Source organism: Arachis ipaensis, chromosome B3 (assembly GCF_059453495.1).
Source record: "Arachis ipaensis isolate K30076 ecotype BB chromosome B3, ASM5945349v1, whole genome shotgun sequence".
Lineage (NCBI taxonomy): Eukaryota > Viridiplantae > Streptophyta > Magnoliopsida > Fabales > Fabaceae > Arachis > Arachis ipaensis.
This window is the reverse complement of record NC_142438.1, coordinates 98,104,052-98,111,965: the sequence shown is the minus strand read 5'-3', so window position 1 is coordinate 98,111,965 and position 7,914 is coordinate 98,104,052. Positions and strand designations below refer to the sequence as shown.

Here is a 7,914-nt window from a genome sequence, read left to right as displayed (position 1 = left end):
CCCCATCGACGTATAACTCCCATTTGGGATAAATCTCCACTGCCGAGGTGAATTCTGCAATGAATTAGTCGGCTAAATCATGAGATTTTAGTGAGCCTCAAGCTTGGTAGTCAATATCGTGCTCGGACAGTTCGACAATCCATTTAGTTAATCTTCCTGCAAGATTGAGCTTTAATAGAACTTGTCGTAGCGGATGATTGGTCCGTACTATAATTTTGTAGCTTTGGAAATAGTGCCTGAGTCATCGCGCTATAATTACTAGAGCATAAGCTAAACTTTTTAATAGTTGGGTACCGTGTTTCTGCGTTCTATAAAATTTTGCTAACAAAATAGACTGGTCGTTGCTCCCGACCTGTTTCTGTAACAAGGATAAATGAAATGGAGTTGGCAGAAACTGAAAGATATAGGTAGAGTGGGTTACTATATATTGGTTTTGTTAATATTGGAGGTGATGATAGGATTTGCTTGAACTCGATGAAGGCCACCTCACATTTGTCCGACCACTCAAATTTGTTTGATTTCCGTAGTGTGTTGAAGAAATGGATTGATCTTGCCGCCATTGTTGGCAGGAACCTTGATAAAGCCGCCAGCCTTCCAGTAAGCTGCTGTACTTCTTTGATTGTTGTCGGCAATTTCATCTCAATGATTGCTTTGCACTTATCGGGATTCACTTCGATGCTCCTATAGGTTAGCATGAACCCTAAGAACTTTCCCTATGGTTAATAAGGGAATGTGTTACGTTTCTACTTTGATAAAATATTAGGAATTTGGGTACCTACTCATGTGAGACCAGAAAAATTGAAAATCCATGTGCATTGATATGTTATGTTTACTTTTATATAAAAAAAAAAGAGAGAAAGAGAAGAGAAAGTAAATAAAAAAAACCAAAAATATTTAGTTAAATAAATAAATAAATAAGGGGACAAAATTACCCCAATATTAAGCTAATGAAAGATCAATGCATAGGTGATACAAGTGAAGAAGAGTTGATGCATGAGTATTGGTGCACGGAATTGTGATCACACTTTTCACAACTCCGGTACAACTAACCAGTAAGTGCACTGGGTCGTCCAAGTAATACCTTACGTGAGTAAGGGTTGATCCCATGGAGATTGTCGGCTTGATGCAAGCTATGGTCATCCTGTAAATCTTAGTCAGGCGGATTCAAATGGTTATGAGGTTTGATAATTAAAAGATAAATAAAACATAAAATAAAATAAAGATACTTATGTAGTTCATTGGTGGGAATTTCAGATAAGCGTTTGGAGATGCTTTGTTGCTTCTGAACCTCTGCGTTCCTAATGTCTTCTTCCAATCATGCATGCTCCCTTCCATGGCAAGCTGTATGATCCTCTCAGATGAAAAATACCAGGTACAGTTTTTGCACGGCTAATCAACTGTCGGATTTCTCGTCTCGGATGAAAAATACCAGGTACAGCTACCGCACGGCTAATCATCTGTCGGTTCTCACTAGCGTCGGAATAGGATCTCTCAATCCTTTTGCACACTGTCACTGCGCCCAACATTCACGAGTTTGAAGCTCGTCACAGTCATCCCTTCCCATATCCTACTCGAAAGACCATAGACAAGGTTTAGACTTTCCGGATCTCAGGAATGCTGCCAATTGGTTCTAGCCTAAACCACGAAGATCCTAATCTCACGGACTCGGTCCGTGGATTAGAGACCCAAGAGAATATATTCCAGCTGTCGTCCGTTGACTACGTTGAACATCATGTAGACCGCTTGTGGTTGTCAGGCACGTGGATCTTGGCTAAGCGAGTAACGAAGATAGCGGGTGATTGTCACGGGTCACCCTTTTATTCTGACTTAACTGAATTAAGTACGAGAGTATATCTTGGAGAAGAAATAGGCATGAATTGAAAGAGAAACAATAGTACTTGCATTAATTCATGAAAACAGCAGAGCTCCGCACCTTAATCTATGAGGTGTAGAAACTCCGCCGTAGAAAATACATAAGAGAAAAAGGTCTAGGCATGGCCAAATGGCCAGCCTCTAAAACGTAACATAAAATTCCAAAAGTGATCAAAAGATCTCAAAGTATGCGAATACAATAGTAAAAAGTGCTATTTATACTAAACTAATTACTAGGGATTTCAGAAAATAAGTAACTAAGTGCAGATAGTGCAGAAATTCACTTCTGGGGCCCACTTGGTGTGTGCTTGGGCTGAGCATTGAGATTTACACGTGCATAGGCCATTTGTTGAGTTAAACACCAGCTTGGATGACAGTTTGGGCGTTTAACTCCAGTTTTAGTGGCAGTTCTGGCGTTTTACGCCAGAAAAGGGTCTCTGGTGGGAATTTAGACGTCAGTTTGGGCCATCAAATCTCAGGCAAAGTATGGACTATTAAACATTGCTGGAAAGCCCAAGATGTCTACTTTCCAACGCAATTGAGAGCGTGCCAATTGGGCTTCTATAGCTCTAGAAAAATCACTTTGAGTGCAAGAGGGTCAGAATCCAACAGCATCTGCAGTCCTTTCTCAGCCTCTGAATCAGATTTTTGTTCAGGTCCCTCAATTTCAGCCAGAAAATACCTGAAATTACAGAAAAACACACAAACTCATATTAAAGTCCAGAAATGTGATTTTTACATAAAAATTAATAAAAATTAATGAAAAGTAACTAAAAATGCTAAAAACTATGTAAAAATAATGCCAAAAAGGGTATAAATTATCCGCTCATCACAACACCAAACTTAAATTGTTGCTTGTCCCCAAGCAACTAAAAACAAAATAGGATTAAAAGAAGAGAAAATATAATAAATTTCAAAAATATCAATGAAGATTAGTTCCAATTAGATGAGCGAGGCTAGTAGCTTTTTGCTTCTGAACAGTTTTGGCATCTCACTTTATCCTTTGAAGTTCGGAACGATTGGCATCCATAGGAACTCAGAATTCAGATAGTGTTATTGATTCTCCTAGTTTAGTATGTTCATTCTTGAACACAGCTACTTTATGAGTCTTGGCCGTGACCCTAAGCATTTTGTTTTCCAATATTACCACCAGATACATAAATGCCACAAACACATAACTGGGTGAACCTTTTCAGATTGTGACTCAGCTTTGTTAGAGTCCCCAGTTAGAGGTGCCCAGAGTTCTTAAGCACACTCTTTTTGCTTTGGACCATGACTTTAACCGCTCAGTCTCAAGCTTTTCACTTAACACATTCATGCCACAAGCACATGGTTAAGAATAGCTTGATTTAGCCGCTTAGGCCAGGATTTTATTCCTTTGGGCCCTCCTATCCATTAATGCTCAAAGACTTGGATCCTTTTTTACCCTTGCCTTTTGGTTTAAAGGGTTATTGGCTTTTTCTGCTTGCTTTTTCTTTTTCTTTCTTTTTTCTTTATTTTTCGCCTTTTTTTTCTGCAAGCTTTGCTTTTCACTGCTTTTTATTGCTTCAAGAATCAATTTTTTGATTTTTTAGATTATCAATAATATTTCTCTTTTTTCTTTATTCTTTCAAGAGCCAACAATTTTAACATTCATAACTTCACTATAAAAAATATGCACTGTTCAAGCATTCATTAAGAAAACAAAAAGTATTGCCACCACATCAAAATAATTAAACTATTTTCAAGATAGAATTCGAAATTCATGTACTTCTTTTTCTTTTTCAGAATTTTTTTTTTTCAATTAAGAAAGGTGAAGGATTCATAGAACATTCATAGCTTTAAGACATAGACACTAAACATTAATGATAATGTAATGAAGACACAAACATAGTCAAAACATAAAGCATAAAAATCGAAAACAGAGAAATAAGAACAAGAAAATTAAAGAACGGGTCCACCTTAGTGACGGCCGCTAGCTCTTCCTCTTGAAGATCCTATGGAGTGCTTTAGCTCCTCAATATCTCTTCCTTGCCTTTGTTGCTCCTCTCTCATGGCCTTTTGGTCCTCTCTGATTTCATGGAGGACAATGGAGTGCTCTTGGTGCTCCATCTTTAGTTGCTCCATGTTGGAACTCAAATCTCCTAAAGAGGTGTTGAGTTGCTCCCAATAGTTGTGTGGAGGGAAATGCATCCCTTGTGGCATCTTAGGGATTTCTTGATGAGGAATCTCCTCATGCTCTTGTTGAGGTCCATGAGTGAGATCTCTTGTTTGCTCCATCCTCTTTTAAGTGATGAGTTTGTCCTCTTCAATGAGGATGTCTTTCTCTATGACAATTTCTGCTGAATTGCATAGGTTACAGATGAGATGAGGGAAGGCTAACCTTGCCAAAGTGGAGGGCTTGTCCGCCACCTTGTATAGTTCTAGAGGTATGATCTCATGAACTTCTACTTCCTCTCCCTTCATGATACTATGGATCATGATAGCCCGGTCCACTGTAACTTCAGACCGGTTGCTAGTAGGAATGATAGAGCGTTGGATGAACTCCAACCATCCCTTAGCCATGGGTTTGAGGTCAAGCCTTCTCAGTTGAACCGGCTTGCCTTTGGAGTCTCTCTTCTGTTGAGCTCCTTCCACATAGATGTCCATGAGGACTTGGTCCAACCTTTGATCAAAGTTGACCCTTCTAGTGAAAGGATGAGGATCTCCTTGCATTATTGGCAAGTTGAATGCCAACCTCACAGTTTCCGGACTAAAATCCAAGTATTTCCCCCGAACCATTGTGAGCCAATTCTTTGGGTTCGAGTTCATATTTTGATCATGGTTCTTAGTGATCCATGCATTAGCCTAGAACTCTTGAACCATTAAGATTCTGACTTGTTGGATGGGGTTGGTGAGAGCTTCCCAACCTCTTCTCCGAACCTCACGTCGGATCTCCGGATATTCACTCTTTTTGAGCATGAAGGGGACTTCGGGGATCACCCTTTTCTTGGCCACAACTTCATAGAAGTGATCTTGATGGACTTTCGAGATGAATCCCTCCATCTCCCATGACTCGGAGGTGGAAGCAACTGCCTTCCCTTTCCTCTTTCTAGAGGTTTCTCAAGCCTTAGGTGCCATTAATGGTTATGAAAAAACAAAAAGCAGAGCTTTTTTCCACACCAAACTTAAAAGGTTTGCTCGTCCTCAAGCAAAAGAAGAAAGAAAAGAGTAGAATAAAAAGAAATGGAGGAGATAGAGGGGTGTGTTGAATTCGGCCAAGGGGGTTTTAAGTGTTTATGATGTGTGAAATTGAAGATGGTAAGGAGGGGTATTTATAGGGTAAGAGAGGGAGGAAATTTGTGTAAGAGGGGGTTGGGTTTGGGAGGGAAATGTTTTGAATTTGAATGGTGAGGTAGGTGGGGTTTTATGATGGATTTTTGGGGAATAGTAGATAGATGTGAGTGGTGAAGAGATTATGGGGAAAAGGGTAGGACTTGATAGGTGAATGGTATTTGGGGAAGGGTGTTATGGAGAGGTGTGAAGAGGAGAGAGAGTGAGTTAGGTAGGTGGGGATCCTGTGGGGTCTACAGATCCTGAGGTGTCAAGGAATTCTGCTCCCTGCACCTTTCTGGCATTTAAACGCCCTCTATGTGTCATTTCTGGCATTTAACGCCATCTCTGCTACCTTTCCTGGCGTTAAACGCCAGACTGATGCCCCTTTCTGGTGTTTAACGCCAGCCAGACACCCTTTTCTGGCGTTAAACGCCAGTCTGTCTGCCAATTTTGGCGTTTAACACCAACTAGACACCAGACACCCTTTTCTAGCATTAAACGCCAGTCTGTCTGCCAATTCTGGTGTTTAACACCCAGAATTGTGCCAGACTGGGCGTTAAACGCCCATTTTGCTATCCTTACTGGCTGTCCTCCAGGGTGTGCTATTTTTGATGCTATTTTTTATTCCGCTTTAATTCTGTAGCTGTTTTTATGACTTCACATGATCATGAACCTAAAGAAAACATAAAATAACAATGGAAAATGAAATGAGAAAGTAATTAACATAGCTAAATAAGATTGGGTTGCCTCCCAATAAGCGCTTCTTTAATGTCAATAGCTTGACAGTGAGCTCTTAGAGAGCTTCACAAACACTCAGAGCATGATGGTGGCCTCCCAAAACAAACTTAGAGTTTGAATATGGGGGCTCTGCTTGACTCTGTATTGAGAGAAGCTTTTCATGCTTCCTCTCCATGGTTACAGAAGAAGATCCTTAAGCTTTAAACATAAGATAGTCCTCATTCAATTGAAGGACTAACTCTCTTCTGTCCACATCAATCACAACCCTTGCTGTGGCCAGGAAGGGTCTTCCAAGGATAATGGATTCATCCTCATCCTTTCTAGTGTCTAGGATTATGAAGTTAGCAGGGATGTACAGACCTTCAACCTTCACTAAGACATCCTCTACAAGTCCATAAGCCTGTTTTATTGATTTGTCTGCTATCTCTAGTGAGATTCTTGCAGCTTGTACCTCAAAGATCCCTATTTTCTCCATTATAGAGAGTGGCATGAGGTTTATTCCTGACCCCAGGTCACACAGAGCCTTCTCAAAGGTCATGGTGCCTATGGTACAAGGTATTAAGAACTTTCCGGGATCCGGTTTCTTCTGAGGTAATTTCTGCTGAACCAAGGCATTCAGTTTATTGATGAGTAATGGAGGTTTATCCTCCCAAGTCTCATTACCAAATAACTTAGCATTCAGCTTCATGATTGCTCCTAGATACTGAGCAACTTGCTCTTCAACAATATCTTCATCTTCTTTAGAGGAAGAATACTTATTAGAGTTCATGAATGGCAACAGTAAGTTCAGTGGAATCTCTATGGTCTCTGTATGAGTCTCAGATTTCTTTGGTTCCTCAATAGGGACCTCATTAATGGTTAGTGGATGTCCAGCAAGGTCTCTTTCATTGGAAATCACTGCCTTTTTACTCTCTCCAGGTTCGGCCACTTTGGATATGGTTATGGCCTTGCACTCTCTTTTGGGATTCTCTTCTGTATTGCTTGAGAGAGTACTAGGAGGAGTTTCAGTAACGCTTTTACTCAGCTGATCCACTTCTGCCTCTAAATTTCTGATGGAGGACCTTGTTTTAGTCATGAAACTGAGAGTGGTCTTAGATAGATCAGAGACTATGGTTGCTAAGTCAAAGAGGCTCTGCTTAGAATTCTCTGTCTGTTGCTCAGAAAATGATGGAAAAGGCTTGCTATTGCTAAACCTATTTCTCCCACCATTATTATTACTGAAGCCTTGTTGAGGCTTCTGTTGATCCTTCCATGAGAAATTAGGGTGATTCCTCCATGAAGGATTATAAGTGTTTCCATAGAATTCTCCCATGTAATTCACCTCTTCCATTGCAGGATTCTCAGGGTCATAAGCTTCTCCTTCAGAGGAGGCTTCTTTAGTACTGCCGGATGCAGCTTGCATTCCAGTCAGATTCTGAGAAATCATATTGACTTACTGTGTCAATATTTCATTCTGAGCCAATATTGTATTCAGATTATCAATCTCAAGAACTCCTTTCTTCTGAGTCATCCCATTATTCACAAGATTTCTTTTAGAAGTATATATGAACTGGTTATTTACAACCATTTCAATGAGTTTCTGGGCTTCTGCAGGTATTTTCTTCAGATGAAGAGATCCACCAGCAGAGTGGTCTAATGACATCTTGGACAATTCAGACAGACCATCATAGAATATACATAAGATGCTCCATTCTTAAAGCATGTCAGAAGGACACCTTCTGATCAATTGCTTGTATCTTTCCCAAGCTTCATAGAGGGATTCACCTTCCTTTTGCCTGAAGGTTTGGATTTTCACTCTAAGCTTGCTCAACTTTTGAGGTGGAAAAAAATTGGCCAAGAAGGCATTGACCAACTTTTCCCAAGAGTTCAGGCTCTCTTTAGGTTGTGAGTGCAACCATATCCTAGCTCTGTCTCTTACAGCAAAGGGGAAAAGCATAAGTCTGTAGACCTCGGGATTAACCCCATTGGTCTTAACAGTGTCACAGATTTGCAAGAATTCAGCTAAGAACT

General features: G+C 40.2%; 1 non-coding gene across 1 annotated transcript; it reads left to right on the top strand.

Annotated features, from left to right (window-relative positions):
- The first annotated feature begins 7,600 nt into the window (after positions 1 to 7,600).
- On the top strand, positions 7,601 to 7,708 carry LOC148571720 (small nucleolar RNA R71). The gene has a single exon (XR_015908782.1). It is a non-coding gene; the product is annotated as a small nucleolar RNA R71 (small nucleolar RNA).
- The last annotated feature ends 206 nt before the right edge of the window (positions 7,709 to 7,914 follow it).